The sequence below is a fragment of the Anolis carolinensis genome, chromosome 1 (genome assembly GCF_035594765.1).
Source record: "Anolis carolinensis isolate JA03-04 chromosome 1, rAnoCar3.1.pri, whole genome shotgun sequence".
NCBI classification, from domain to species: Eukaryota; Metazoa; Chordata; class Lepidosauria; order Squamata; family Dactyloidae; genus Anolis; species Anolis carolinensis.
Window position 1 is genome coordinate 235928776 of NC_085841.1, and position 16142 is coordinate 235944917.

The 16142-nt window shown below is 44.1% G+C and overlaps 1 protein-coding gene across 11 annotated transcripts in view; it reads right to left on the bottom strand.

The window, feature by feature from the left end:
- Nucleotides 1-14552, bottom strand: part of ctnnd1 (catenin delta 1) — a 76658-nt gene extending 62106 nt beyond the window's left edge. For 6 of the 11 annotated variants that reach the window (XM_062967161.1, XM_062967159.1, XM_062967156.1 and 3 more), the window contains exon 1: nucleotides 14127-14550. The gene's annotated coding sequence lies outside the window, so the exon portion shown is untranslated. Of the gene's footprint in view, nucleotides 1-14126 lie in introns of all 11 variants that reach the window. The other 5 variants (XM_062967151.1, XM_062967153.1, XM_062967150.1 and 2 more) reach the window with 2 other exon arrangements.
- Between the last annotated feature and the right edge of the window lie 1590 nt (nucleotides 14553-16142).

A 16142-nucleotide genomic window follows, 5' to 3' on the forward strand; every position in this document is an offset into this window, starting at 1 on the left:
TAAGCATAATGTGGGTCTCATGCACAAGTGCATACACATTTATTTATGACAGGTCTCTATCCTTGCAATATGCCTACTCTCAAGGTAGAAAGGCTGAGAGTGCACCATACACAGAGATATTTCTGTGTAATACCTCTGTGTTTTACCACTGTTCTTATAAGCAAATGTGCCTCACATTCCTCTTGGATCAATTAGACACACAAAGCCTAACAAAACAAAGAGGCAATAGAGGGAGAAAATACCAAAAAAATAAACACTAGTAAGATGATCAACTTCAGATTCTGTATTACTGCAGATAATCTACCACGCATTGATGGTTTTTATCCAGTGAGCACACATTTTGGGTTCAAGTGTACATGCATGTATAAAAAATATTTCCCGAATGACAGCTCAATTATGTCAGAACATTCCATATTTTACTCTCAATAACCCACATAATGCAAGACACAAACAAGCTACAGTTGCAACAAAACAGAACTAAGCTAAAGGACCTTGCAGAATCTCTTTAACATAGCTGGGAGGAGGAAATGGCCTCATCCAAACAGATTTTTAAGTCCTTTATTGTTCAGGCAGAAAGGAAGGAAGGAAGCAAGCATTTCCTGGTCGGACAGGAAATGACATTGTTTAGAAAATTGCAGGAAAGAGAATGCAAGATTGATACCAAATGCTAGTGTTACCTTACCTGAATACAGCAGAGGCAAAGTATAAAGGGAAAGGGAATTACAAGAGAGTTTAGCAATGACACTGATGAATATTTGCCCAAAAATTTCTAATCTACTTTTCCTCTTACAAGTTGAACAGTTATATCTTCAAACAATTCAATATTGCCCTAGTCTCCATGTCCTCCCGTTTCCATCAAGCTGGGACACAAAACTGAGCTCCCCAATGTTCCCTCTTTTTAATGAGAAGCTTAATTTTCACTCTTACCCACCTCTAATATCCCAATATATAAAAACGGTTCCACCCAGACCGCAGGTATACCATTCTGTGCTTTTCACAAACAGCAAAGCTGGACAACTTTGGTGGATCTAGGGCAGGGGTCCCCAAACTAAGGCCCGGGGGCCGGATGCGGCCATCAAAGCCATTTATCCGGCCCCCATGGCACAAGGGCAGAAGGGGGTTGTGCTAAATGATCCAAGGGGTCTCTTCTTCTCTTACAACCATTTTATTATTATTATTATTATTATTATTAACATTGAGGCTGGGTGGCCATCTGTCAGGGATGCTTTGCTTGTGCTTTTGGTGCACAGAGGCAGAAAGGGGTTGGACTAAGGGTCTCTTTCAACCCACTTTTTTATTATAAGTATGACACAGCAAACAAGATAGATCTGCTGGATTTCGTTTCACAAAATCACAAGTCGAACACTTCCCAAGTGTCTAGGACTGTGTGATGTATTTTTGGATGATGCATGCAGATCCCAGTAGGATGGCCTTCTGCAGTTGGCAGATCGTAGTTTTGTCAATGTCTATTTTTCCAAATGTCGGCTGAGATCTTTTGGCACGGCACATTTATTATTATTATTATTGTTGTTATTATTATTAACATTGATTCTGGGTGGCCATCTGTCAGGGATGCTTTGCTTGTGCTTTCAGTGCACAAAGGCAGAAGGGGATTGGACTCAATGGCCCAAAGGGTCTCTTCCAACCCTCTTTATTATTATTATTATTATTATTATTATTATTATTATTATTATTATTGCTCAGTGGCCAACTATAGTCCAGCCCGCCAACAGTCCGAAGGATCGTGAACTGGCCCCCTGTTTAAAAAGTTCGGGGACCTCTGATCTAGGGGATTAAATTCACCTCTCCACTGGAAGATGAGGTCTTCCCAAAACCATCGCCAGAATTCAGAGGTGTGACAGGAAGAGAAAAGAAACATCACTTATGCCTTTAAAAAAATCAGAAAAAAGGAATGCTCCCTTGTTTTAAAGAGGAAATCACACTCCCCTGAGCACAACTCCCTTTGAAACAGGATGTACTCTACTCCCTCCCCGCCTTCTTAGAAAATCTACCATAATGTCAAATCCAGTGGCAGTGGGAAATACAAATACAAGAGGAACTATAATTGTTGCCATTTCCTATTTAGGTAAAGTTAAAGGTTTTCCTACTCTGGAGTGTGGCGCTCACCTCAATTTCTAAGCCTAAGAGCCGGCATTGTCCCAAGATGCCTCCAAGGTCACGTAGCCGGCATGACTGCATGGAGCGCCATTACCTTCCTGCTGGAGCGGTACCTATTGATCTACTCACATTTGAATATTTTCAAACTGCTAGGTTGGCAGAAGCTAGGGCTAACAGTGGGAGTTCACCCCGCTCCTCAGATTTGAACTGCTGACCTTTCAGTCAGCAAGTTCAGCAGCTCAGCAGTTTAATCTACTGTGCCACTGGGGGCTGCATTCCCTACTTACATAAGTCAAATCTCAGTCCCACTCCCTGAGGCACAAAAGGTAAGAAAAAGCAAGGGTGAGGAAAGGGTGGCCTACAAGCAGCATGTAGCACCCCAACACCTTTTTTTGCAGGCACTAAAGCCCTTCAAGCTACCCCTCTAGCTTCAAGGCAGGTGAGGCTACACACTTACAAAAGGGCGATTCAAAACCATTCAAAACCACCATCACAAAAGTGCAGTTTTGCTCTTCCACACTCGCCTAAAACTTCAAAATACAGTGGGAAACTGGTTGAAAAAGAAAATGACTTCATGTCATTTCCAGGATCATTTTGATAGGGTGGTGAAGTCTGCTATCAGAATGAAAACTGGCTCCCCACTTGAAAAAGTAACCCACCTTTAAATACTCTGTGCCCTATTAGGCATGGGACGTTAACGTTCCCCAACTGTAGGTGCTCATGAAATATCAGCTCCTGTAGATGAGTAAGATATGCAACTCTATGCTGCTACCTTATGTCAGCCTCCACGTTATGAGAAATCAGCCAGGTTATTTTCAGAATTACTACAGACAAAGAGTTGTGAATTAGCTAGGGGAAACAAACCTTGTCGCAGACATATTATTCAACCCAGAAGGAAGGATTTGAGTCAACCGGGGTGACATCTCTTATGAGTCACTGATTGAGAAAGCCATTCAAGTGTTTGAAGGGGAGGGTGGGGAGAGAAATATTACCCCAGTCACCCATTTCCCATCTCCTGAAAAGGAGTGGCTCAAACAAGACATCTGAGCCAACGAGAAGCAGGTATCACAAGCTTCTTCCTCACTTAAGACAAAACCAGCTTACCTGATCCACCAGCAAGGCAAGGGCAGCAATCATACATGCAACGACATGTTCAGAAGAATGTATGTACTACTCAAGAGGGCAAGGAAAGGGGCGTGCCACCAATGAGCAAGGAGAACTGTGCTGTGCTGCTTTTCTACTAAGCAAAGCCTTACAGCAGGAGGAGGAGATTCAAGGCCAGCAACTCATGTTGCAACAAGGCTGGCTTCTGGTTGTTCTTCACCAAGATTTTCTACCCTAAAGAGTATTGAACTAAGTGGATTGGGAAGGAAAGTGAAAGAGACGAGAAAGAAAGGAACTCTTTTTCAGTAGAACTAATTTACTGTCAAGGACAAAATGTAAAATGAGGACAGCCCACACCAAAACAATGGATCTTCTTTTGCCCTCTTTCTGGCTAATGAAGATTAATTTTAAGAGGGGGAAAAACAAGATGCTGCAGTTTTTCTGTTATTCCGGCTCTTGTGCTGCTCTACCTGGAAGAGACCTATTTTTGCCAATGTTGATGACTGTTTCCGAAGGAAATGCATTCCAAACCATGGGTCATATTCATATGTAACATTTGTATGTCTGGATCAGCCTTCAATGAATGCACAGGAGGGGATGATAATAAATCCTAGATCCATAACAGCGTAGGAACTCAAACCAGTAATGTAAATTTATTGAATGTTATGAATGATCAGTTGAAATAGAAAAGAAGATTCATATGGGGCACATTCTATAGGCCAGTGGTTCTCAACCTGTGGGACCCCAGATGTTTTGGCCTTCAACTCCCAGAAATCTTAACAGCTGGTAAACTGGCTGGGATTTCTGGGAGTTGTAGGCCAAAACACCTGGCAACCAACAGGTTGAGAAACTCTGCTATAGAAGAAACCTATAATAATAATAATAATAATAATAATAATAACAACAACTTTATTTTTATACCCCGCCCATCTCCCCGAAGGGACTCGGGGCGGCTTACATGGGGCCTGGCCCGATAAAACACACAAATAACAGTAACAAAGCAATAAAACAATTATCCCAGTAAAAAACACCAACATCAATAAAACCTCCAAATGTCACGGGACGTCAACTCCCATCAGCCCTAGCCAGTTCAGCCAATGGCCAGGTATATGGGAGCTGTGGTCCAACTATTTCCAGATAATTACAGGCTCCCTACAATTGTTCTACAGACTGATTCAACAAGATCGTGTTCTGTTGATGTTTTTTACTTTTATTTGTAGAGACTGCAGCAGCCATATGAACTGTCTGGCAAGCCTTACTCAACATTTGGCTTTGTTTGAAGATTGTGGGTGCTGGCAGTAGCTGTGAACTGAAGAACTGCGCAAGGGTGTGTCTCATGGACTTGCTTCTACTTAGCCACAAAAGCAGTGAAAGCTGCTAGTAGGAGGAAGGCAAGCAGACCGATTCTACTAATAGCAAAGAATATTGCCACTAGTTCATCTCGTTGTTTTGAAGTGAACCCGCTTCCATAACACCACATGTATTTTCTTTGCATCTGCCCTGAAACTAGGTTTGAGGAAGAACAAATGGTCTCGCTGTCAGTAGTCGTTTGTTCTTCCAACCATCATTATTCTGGCTGTCTTCCCTTCCCAGACTTAACTTAGAACTTTAGAAACCAGAGATATAAAGACAAAAAAGATACATTCACCATCCATATAGCAAGTAGTGCTCTACAGAACCAAAAAAAAAACCCTTTCTTCATGACGAAAATCCTAGATGAAAGACCAAAGTCCAAAGTCCCTAAGGACAACACTATTTGCTGTCCAAGCAAAGCAATAAGACGACATCCTCTCATTCCATGGTCAAAACCTGAAAGGAGCCTCAACATCCTTCCTACTGGGACAACATCCAATACCACACCTAAAGGCAGCAGACTAGTTCAGGAGGCACAGAGCAAGAGATATGGTACTTTGCCACCTGAGGCAAAACCTTTCATCTGCCTAATAGAAGAGTTAGCCTTAATGAATTAGCCAAGATTCATTTGAGCAGTCCATTTACCAGATTTGTAACTGGACTAACATGCGTTAACTTGTCTGGATATGTTACAAAATACAATTAATAAAAATAATTTTATGAAGGGTACACATATCTCATTATCATCCTCAGTGGTTCCTCCCAAGAGAGACCAGGATGGTCCCATCTCGCTTGCCTTCTGCAAGCAGGTAAAGTCCTTTCTCTGACAGCAGGCATTTGGGGAAGGATAAGGGACATCTTGCTAAGAGGCTGCAAGTTCGAATCCAGAGAGAGCGCAGATGAGCTCCCTTCTATCAGCTCCAGCTCCATGCGGGGACATGAGAGAAAACTCCCATAAGAATGGTAAAACATCAAAACATCCAAGCGTTTCCTGGGCAATGTCCTTACAAATGGCCAGTTCTCTCAACCAGAATCGACTTGCAGTTTCTCAAGTCCTTCCTGACATGAAAAAAAGATTGTATTTTAACTTAAATTACACTGCGCTATTTAATTGTGTTTTTTAATTTTTGTATTCACTTTGTTTTTAAGTTATGACCAAAGTGTGTGATTGTTAGTCGCCTTCAGTCCCCACCAGGAGAAAAGTGGGGTATAGATATAATATAAAGTAATAAAATACAAAAATAAATAATAATAATAAATAATTGGTGTTGTTTAAAAGATGCACACAACAAAATTGTATAGTTGATCTCGGTATACAGATAGCCATTTCCATTTCTCACGCAACCAAGGAATAAGGGGAACAGCATACAATACAAATTTTAACAAAATTGGGAAGATAAAGAGGAAAAGGAATATTCAACGAGATCATTTAGAAAGATGTTTGGCCCACTTTATTACTGCTTCCAAAAACACCTGTGTGCTGTCTTTCTTTTTTCAGTTCCTGTGGTTGCAAACAAGCCACAAAATCGGAAATATCACTAGAAAAGGGAATTTTGAGAGAAATCAGCTGTGGCCCATGCTTTGATGACTCAGGTAATGGCAACCATGACATCTAGTCCTCTCCCACCCACTCCACCCCATCATTTCCTGTCCCAATACCCAGAATAGTTTTGTGACCAGCTCACAAGTCTCTTGATTAGCCAATACCTGAGCAGATCTTAAATCATCCTGTTTCCTATATGAATAATCTAAGTCACCACTGATAACATAAATAACTATCACTTAGCATTAATGACCTCAATGACCTCACTGACTGCAACAGATTTTCCGGTCTAGGTTTCCAGTCTCGCAATACTGATAAATGTAATCCTCAGATGGAATTTGAATATCACTAGAACATCCAGGAACAAAATCTCAATCGTTTACTACTTTTTCTGCCAATGCTTTTCAACAAGCATGATTCAAATTCAGGTACAAAGGTTTGGATCCAGATGTAGATGTGCTTAGAGCAGAATCAATGAACAAAAGATGATCAAGCTTAATTTAAGACTAATTGATTTCAATAGGTCCAATCCAAGAATCCATCCCTCACTGTTCTGCATTGCATGGATCCCACTATTTCAACCTATGACAAGATTAGAAGTACAATCAGATTCATATTATAGGATCACAATCCATTTTTGTCTGTTTGCCACAAGCCATACACAGCTTCTTCTAGTAATCGTTTCATTAAACTTAGCTGGCCTTTTAACTCCCAATGCTAGCACCTGTTTAATTCACAGAAAGAAGTAGTATTTTAATTCTTATGCTTGGAAAGGCATTCTGGTTTCTCATTTAAAATAGAACTCAACACAGCTGAAGGAATCTCCTTGCAGGATGGTTCATCAGAACCATTATAAGAAACAGGTGTCTTATAATTTCAGCAAGTTCAGGCACTTGCTTGCTCAGTGAGGTTAGAAATGCAATTGGTCCTCTGTAGCCACAGATTCTGCATCCACAAAATATGTATTAACAAAAGAACTCCAAAAAGGAAACCTTGATTTTGCCATTTTATATAAGGGACACCATTTTGCTCCGCCACTGTATGTAATGCAACTTCAGCTCCCACAGATTATGACAAACATGAGGGTCCTGGAAAAAAAATCTGAGCAGGTAGGAAGGCCCACAGAAAGTTTGTTTACAAACCAATTTCCAATACAAGGGAATAAACAAAAACAACCGGAAGAGTCTTTAGTTCAGCCTTCTCCACCCGACAGTTCTCCAGAGGGTTGGGACTTCAGCCTCTATCCGTCCCAGATAGCCTCGCTAATCGTCAGGAGTTCTGAGAGTAGAAGTTCAAAACATGGATAAAGGTTGCTTTGGCAAATTCAATCTCCATCCCCAAATTTCATTGAACCCTCAGTGGCGCAATGGGTTAAAGTCTTCTCCCGGCAGGACTGCTGACCTGAAGGCTGGGTTGCTGACCTGAAGGTTGCCGGTTTGAATCCAGAGAAAACACAGATGAGCTCCCTCCATCAGCTCCAGCTCCCCCTGCGGGGACATGAGAGAAGCTTCCCACAAGGATGGTGAAACATCAAACATCTGGATGTTCCCTGGGCAACATCTTTGCAGACAGCCAATTCTCTCACACCAGAAGTGACTTGCAGTTTCTCAAATCGCTCCTGACATAAAAAAAATTGCACAAACACACCTGAACCAGGCAATGTCTGAGGTTAGTCTACTATGTTTGAAATAAAGGTGCACATTTGTATTTACATGTATTTTGTGTGGTCAGGAAGTACAAAATCTCCAAAGCTTATCACTTCTTTTGCCAAGTTTACTTTAAACCTGACAATAGAAAAGCCATCCTGGCAAAGTTTGCCACTTCTGAAAAAAAAATAGGAATAATGTTAGAAACACTGCTTAGATGTGGGAAAATGAAAGATCCCTGTCTAGAGACAATGTGAGGGCAGGAGCCAAGCAGCATAGCCAGTTCTGCCACTATTGCTCGTTCTAGTTCAGCCCCCTCCTCCCTTTTACCACAGAGCTGTCAAGACACATTTGTTCTGCCTTGCATCACACTGTCCTATCTCAAGTATTTAACTATGCTAGCTGGCTAAGCACAGAAGTCAGTTCCTAGTTCATTCCAGATTTCTCCAGCGGCCTGTTGACACTTGCATATCGTGAGAGACCAGTTATGCAGCAACAAGCCAGGATGTGCTAAACTTATGTTCTTTCGGGATTTTTGGAAACATCTGAGAAGTGTTTTGTCTGGGAATGAACCATGCTCATCACACATCCCAAACCTTCTCCCAGGACTCCATGGTGGTATCCACAAGGTTTTGGCATTAAGCTTGAAAGATAAGATTTCAGAAAGTAACTCTCACAACTGCAGATTTGGCTAAGAGGCAATGCTTCTAATACATTTTATTGCTGGCTTCTTGGCTAAGTGGCACTCTGAACCCACGCCTTCCAACAGTGAAATATTCTTTTTAAATCAAGGCCTAGAAATTCCTAAATTACAGGTAGTTAAGTTTATTAAGAGGTTCCCTGAAGACTGGAGCTGCAGCCGCAACAAATAAGTGGCATTCTACTTCCAACTTACAGCTATTCTTTGAGAAGTCATGGCTTTCTGTAAAATGGAGGTGAGGGGAAGTCCTTTCATAGTGAATCCAGACTAGAGCTCTGCCCCACCCCATAGTACAAGCAAACAATCTACTATTCAAGTACTCAGGAGCTGAACTTTGCTTCCTCAAAAGCTAGCCATAAACGCATGCAACTGCCAAGTTTCCTTAGCAATTCAAGTTGAGTATCCCTTATCCGAAACGCTTGGGATCAAAAGTGTTTTGGATATTGGAATATCTATATTAGTATATACGCCCATGATAAAATATCTTCAAAATGCTTCATATACAGCTTATACACATAATGGCCTGAAGGTTTTTCTTAAGTAAAGGTAAAGGTTTTCCCCTGACATAGTCATGTCTTACTCTGGGGGTTGGTGCTCATCTCCATTTCTAAGACGAAGAGCCGCCGCTGTCCGTAGACACCTCCAAGGTCATGTGGCTGGCATGACTGCATGGAGCGCCGTTACCTTCCCGCCGGAGCGGTACCTATTGATCTACTCACATTGGCATGTTTTCAAACTGCTAAGTTGGCAGAAGCTGGAGCTAACAGTGGGCGCTGATTCCACTCCCGGGATTTGAACCTGGGACCTTTTGGTCTGCAAGTTCAGCAGCTCAGTGCTTTAACACACTTTGCCACCGGGGCTTCAAAGGTTTTTTTTTTAACCCCTTGTTAAACCCTTGTACCGGCTGGATTGTTGACCTGAAGGTTGCCAGTTCAAATCCGCGAGATGGGTCGAATTTCTGTCTGTCAGCCCTAGCTGAGGGGGACATGAGAGAAGACTCCCAGTAGGATGGTAACTCATTTGGGCGTCCCCTGGGCAATATCTCTGTAGACGGCCAATTCTCTCACACCAGAAACGACTTGCAATGTGTTCTCAAGTTGCTTCTGACATGATAAAAAATGCCTGAATATAATTCTATACAATATTTTAAAATGATGTTGTGCATGAAACAAAGTTTGTGTAACACTGAACCATCAGAAAGCAAAGGAGTCACTATGTCAGCCATCCATGTCGACATTTTTGGAGTATTTTGAATTGTGGAATCCCAGATAACAGATGCTCAACCTGCACAGTGCACCCCAAGAGGGCACAGCTGCCTAGGTGCGGAAAAAACTAGTCATTCAGTAGCCGATTGCGCTGCCTGTTTACAACGACATCCTAGACTGGACTAGAGAGAATTAGTGTCTGTTCCTACAAGAAACTCAACAATCATCAGTTTATCTCCCTTCCTTCCAATGCTTGGGGAGTTTTAGAGAAAAAGGCTCAGATTCTCCTCATGATTTTCTGGTAAGGCAGAATCCGGGTGGTAATAAAGGGGACAAGGGAGAATGAGAAGTTAGCAGTGCTGACGACAAACCCTCTGTTACTTCCAGCCTCACATCCAGACATTCATCAGAGAAAGCGGAGCAGAAAAGAATGAAGGCACAGGCTGACAATCTCAAGCTTCCTTTGTGTTAAGGGAGGAGATTGTTTCTTTAGATATATCTGCTCACACTGGCAGAAATGAAGGATCTCTAACATTTCAGAAAACATTATTATGCTGTCGGGCGACTGCTGGAACCTGCCCACCACACACTGTGCTGTTGTTAGACCCGAAGGTATGAAACCCCTCCCCTTGCTCCTTTTTGAAGTGCCTTTGTGTTGAGGCTCCGGAGGGAGACAGCCAGCTCTTTTGTAAGGGGCTTGGTATGGCCCTATGAGAGAGTTATGACTGCAATTCCACAGCATTATCCACCTCGGAGGACTAGGGCTGGAACAAGAGAAGGCACAAAATGGCACGGAGGAGCCAGTCCAGGAATGCAGCCGGCTCTTCCAACAGCTGTCTTCTAAATTCTCCCCTCCTTTTGGAGTTCTGTCCATTTGCTGCAATATATTAGGTAGAAGGCACAGGCTGTGACCATTGTCCCCTTGCTCTTTGTATCTTTGTCTGGCAGGAACACCTTCCACAGGATCCAGAATCAACTAGAACTGCTTTTTCTATACCAAGCTGGAACTCCAGTTTTTCACAATAAACCTCCAAACACCGGGAAAAGATACTTAGATCTGATGCTGTGAGTTTTCTGGGATGTATGGCCATGTTCCAGAAGCATCCTCTCCTGACGCTTTGCCCACATCTATGGCAGGCATCCTCAGAGGTTGTGAGATCTGCTGGAAACTAGACAAGTGGAATGTCCAGGGCAGGAGAAAGAACTCTTGTCTGCTTGAGACAAGTGTAAATGTTGTAATTGGCTACCTTGATTAGCATTCAATAGCCTTGCTGATTCAATGCCTGGCTGCTTCCTGCCTGGGGGAATCCTTTGTTGGGAACTATCAGCTGGCTCTGATTGTTTCCTGTCTGGAATTCTTGTTTTCTGAAAGTTCTTTATTTACTGTCCTGATTTTAGCGTTTTTTTAATACTGGTAGCTGGATTTTGTTTATTTCCATGGTTTCCTCCTTTCTATTGAAATTGTCCACATGCTTGTGGATTTCAGTGGCTTCTCTGTGTAGCCTGACATGGTGGTTGCTAGAGTGGTCCAGCATTTCTGTGTTCTCAAATTATATGCTGTGTCCAGGTTGGTTCATCAAGTACTCATCCTTCTCCAACCCTGGACTTTCCACAGATATATAAACCCCACTTGCCTAGTTTCCAACAGACCTCACAACCTCCAAGGATGTCTGCCATAGATGCGGGTGAAACATCAGGAGAGAATGCTTCTGGAACATGGCCATACTGCCCAGAAAACTCACAGCAAGCCAGTGATTCAGCCATGAAAGGCTTTGAGAACATACTCAGATCTTATTAGCGCATCAGCACTTAACAAAGACACAGCCCAAAATTCAAGGGAGAGTGAGGTTGACAAGATGAGTGGTCGTAAGGAGACAGTTCAACCAGGGGCTGATCTCACAGGCAACAAAGATACAGGTCAATACTATAAGAGGACCTTTTGAGGCTAGAAATGTTTAAAGCTAAATAAGACTCAAGCTAGTCCAGGCTGGCCAGGGCTTCCCACTGCTCAAGGCACAATCCTGGGATGCATGGAATACCGTTTGAAACCACTTTCACTACCATTATGACCCAATGCTATGGGATTGTAGTATTACAAGGTTTTTAGCCTTCTCTTCCATACACTGCTAGTGTTGCACCAAACTATAACTCCTAGGATTCTGTAACACTGAGCCATGACAGATAAAGTGATGTCAAACTGCATTAATTCTGTAATATAGACACACACCCTCCCCCAGATTATCCTCAGCCAGTGACCATTCCTTTCACCAGAGCAGGCATGAGCAAACTTCACCTCTTTGGGTGTTTTGGACTTCAATTTCCACAATTCCTGGCCTCGGGCCCCTTCCTTTTCCCCCTCAGCCACTTAAGCGGCTGAGGGGGAAAAGGAAAGGGCCTGAGGCCAGGAATTGTGGAAATTAAAGTCCAAAACACCACTCAGCTCAATGGCCACCAAGGAGGAGCACCTCTTCACAAGGGTCCCATCCTAAGCCAAACTCTCCAGACTTGGGAAACAAAGCAAGAGAGTCTTCAGAGCCTCAAAGTTGGTAGAGGAAACAATGCAGGAAGCCAAGCTCCACCCCAGGACCCCGAAAGTGACCCGCACATCCTGGCGCCTGAGGCTAGGAGGCCCACACCCTCCAAAGGGAGGCTCAGCCACCAGCACCGACTTGCTTTTGTGTGCATCTACATTGTGGAATGAACACAGTTTGACACCACCCTGGCTCCACGCTATTGGGATTTGTAGTCTGGGGAGAAGGTTGCAGCTAGCTTTCCTTGGCAGAGAAGGCTGAAGACCTTGCGAAACTACCAGTCTTATTGGGTTGCTGTGAGGTTTCCAGACTGTATGGCTATGTTCCAGAAGCATTCTCTCCTGACATTTTGCCTGCATCTATGGCAGGCATCCTCTGAGGTTGTGAGGTTTGTTGGAAACTAGGCAAGTGGGGTTTATACATCTGTGGAATGTTCAGGGTGGGAGAAAGAACTGTCTGTCTGAGGCAGGTGTGAATGTTTCAACTGGCCACCTTGATTAGCACTGAATAGCCTTTCAGCTTCAAGATCTGTCTGAAAGCCTATTCTTTTGTTGGGAGGTGATTAGCTGGCCCTGATTGTTTCCTGTCTGGAATTCCCCTATCTTCTAAGTGTTGTTCTTTATTTACTCTACTGATTTTAGAGGGTTTTTTTTTAAAACTGATAGCCAGATTTTGTTCATTTCCATGGTTTCCTCCTTTCTGTTGAAATTGTCCACATGCTTGTGGATTTCAATGGCTTCTCTGCGTAGTCTGACATAGTGGTTGTGAGAGTGGTCCAGCATTTCTGTGTTCTCAAATAATTGGTTGGTTCATCGAGTGCTCTGCTATGGCTGACTGCTCTGGTTGAGTTAGTCTGCAGTGCCTTTCCTGTTCCTCGATTCCTGTTTGGGCAAGGATTGGTTCTCAATCGGTGGGCTGCGAGACCTAAAATAAGGTCTGCAAGACATGTGGGGAGAATCAGCTCTAAATAATTAATATGGTTTTCTGTGGGTCGTCGTCCCCCCCCGTGTCAAGAGCAACCTGAGTTGCTTCTGGAGTGAGAGAATTGGCCGTCTGCAAGGACGTTGCCCAGGGGACGCCTGGATGTTTTGATGTTTTACCATCCTTGTGGGAGGCTTCTCTCATGTCCCCGCATGGAGCTGGAACTGATAGAGGGAGCTCATCTGCACTCTCCCCGGGTAGGATTCGAACCTGGCAGCCTTCAGCTCAGCAACCCAACCTTCAAGTTACAAGGCTTTTATCCCCTAGGCCACCGGAGGCTTCTTTTTCTGTGTGTTTGCAGATGGTGACTAATGGATGGCATAGGTACTGTATCAGAAGCTGGAGCTGATGTGGTCTATCCAATGCAATTGTCTGAATGGCACCCCAAATAACCAAACCGAACCTGAAGTTGACCACAAAAAGATTCGTAACCCTTTTGGTACTAATGGTGGCGACTGGTCCCAGGTTAAAAATGGTTGGGAACCACTGCTCTACAGCAAAGTTGTTTCAGGCTGCATTCATTCCCCAGTGTTGATAGATGCACTCTTGGAGAGGAGGCACCAGCAGAGAAGGCTCAAGAGTTTGCAAAACTAAAACCCTCCCTCCTCCTTGCTCTCCTATGGAAGCCAAGGCGCTCTCTTTTCCTCAGGACCTGCCTTTACAGTCCTCTCCCCAAAGAAAAGAAAAAGGAGGGGCCCCACAAGAGCCAAGGATGCGAAGAGCAGGCAATCTGAATTCTATGGGTCTACACCAGGCATGGGCCAACTTGGGCCCTCCCTCTAGGTGTTTTGGACTCCAACTCCCAGCATTCCTCACAGCCTCAGGCCCCTTCCTTTTCCCCCTCAGCCGCTACACTCACCACAGAAAGCACTCCCAAATGCACTGTATGCCAATGCAGAGTTGGCTTTGCACTACTTCCCCGCCTTCTCCTTGCGCTTGGCTTACCTTTGCCTCCTTCTCCTCCTCCAACTCTTGCTTCTGGTCTTCCTTTAAAGGCTAATCTTCCTTCCTTTTGGCGCTGGAACTTCTCGAGATTGCAGAGAGAGAGCCACCAACTCTGTTCTCTCTCTCCCTCTCCTCTGCAGTTGAGATTGACAACTTCCCTCCGACTGGGGCTCCTTTTTTTCTTTGCAAGCCCCGCGCGTGCAGTTTCCTAACAAAGAATTAAAGCGCCCCTCTCCTTAAAGGCAAAAGAAAACAATGGGAAGGCGGACGCAATCTAGTTCTCCTCCTCCTCCTTCTCCTCTTCCTGCGGGACCTTTCTCTCTTGGCTTTCTTTTCTCCCCCTTCTTTCTTCCCTTCCTTCTTTCTTCCCTCCCTCCCTCCCTCGCTCGGCTCCAACACCTAAAATGGAAGTTGCGCCCAGCCAGAGGCGAGGCGAGGCGAGGCGAGGCAAAGAGGGAGGGAAGCAGGGAGGACTTGGACTCCCCCCTCTTTCCCAGAGTGATGTCAGCTCCCGCCCGGCTCCAATGGGAAGCAGGCATCAATCAGGGAGCCCGCCGTCCAATAGGAGATACCATTGTAACATTGGGGGGGGGATGGGAATGGGACAGGACTCACCCAGAAAGAGGAGCAATGAATGGCAAGGAGAGGCAACGTCCGTAAAAAATGTGTTGTCGGAGGCTTTCATGGCCGGAATAGGAGCCTCCGGTGGCCTAGGGGATAAAAGCCTTGTGACTTGATGATTGGGTTGCTGACCTGAAGGCTGCCAGGTTCGAATCCCACCCGGGGAGAGCGCGGATGAGCTCCCTCTATCAGCTCCAGCTCCATGCGGGGACATGAGAGAAGCCTCCCACAAGGATGGGAAAACATCAAAACATCCGGGCGTCCCCTGGGTAACGTCCTTGCAGACGGTCAATTCTCTCACTCCAGAAGCAGGTTGCTTCTGACACACAAAAAAATAAATGGCCGGAATCACTGAGTTGCTCTGAGATTTCCAGGCTGTATGGCTATGTTCCAGAAGCATTCTCTTCTGACCTTTCGCCCGCATCTATGGCAGGCGTCCTCAGAGGTGGTGAGGATGCCAAGAGATGTGGGCGAAACGTCAGGAGAGAATGCTTCTGGAACATAGCCATACAGCCTGAAAAAGGCACAGCAACCCAACTTCTGTAAAGCCCCGTTGGAAACTATCAGAAACACCTCCCAACAAAGGATTTCCCCAGGCAGGAAGCAGCCAGGCTTTGAAGCTGCAAGGCTGTTCAATGCTAATCAAGGTGGCCAATGGCAGCATTCAAACTTGCCTCAGGCAGACAAGAGTTCTTTCTCCCACCCTGGACCTTCCACACATATTTTATTTATTATTCAAACTTATATGCTGCCACTCCCCTAGGGCTCGGGGCGACTTACAAGAACAGGCTAAAATCTAACAATTTTAAAACATCTTTAAAACATCTTAAAAACACTCCCCCAGGGCTCGGAGTGGCTTACAAAAACAGCTAAAATCTAAGCAATTTAAAAACAGCAATAAACAGATATATACAGTGTTCACCTCATGGTTCACTTTTCGCAGATTTGCTATTTCGTGGTTTTTCAATAAACTCTAAAATACTAATATAAATCATAAAAAATTACAATTTACAGCCTAAGGAAGGAAGGAAGGAGAAGCCAAAGGGAGAGAAAATGTGCCCAAGTGGCAACGGGAAGAAGAGGCGATTTATCAATACAAAATTGGTTGATAATGACTTAAAATAGTGTATAACTACTAAAATAATGTATAAATATTAAAATAAATATAGTGTCCCTACTTTGCATATTTTTACTTATTGCGGGTGGTCCTGGAACCTAAGCCCAGCGATAAGTGAGGGAACACTGTAAACCCCACTTGCCTAGTTTCCAACAGACCTCACAACCTCTGAGAATGCCTGCCATAGATGTGGGTGAAATGTCAGGAGAAAATGCTTCTAGAACATGGCCATACACCCCAGAAAACTCATAGCAATCCAATATAAATTATTTCATGTT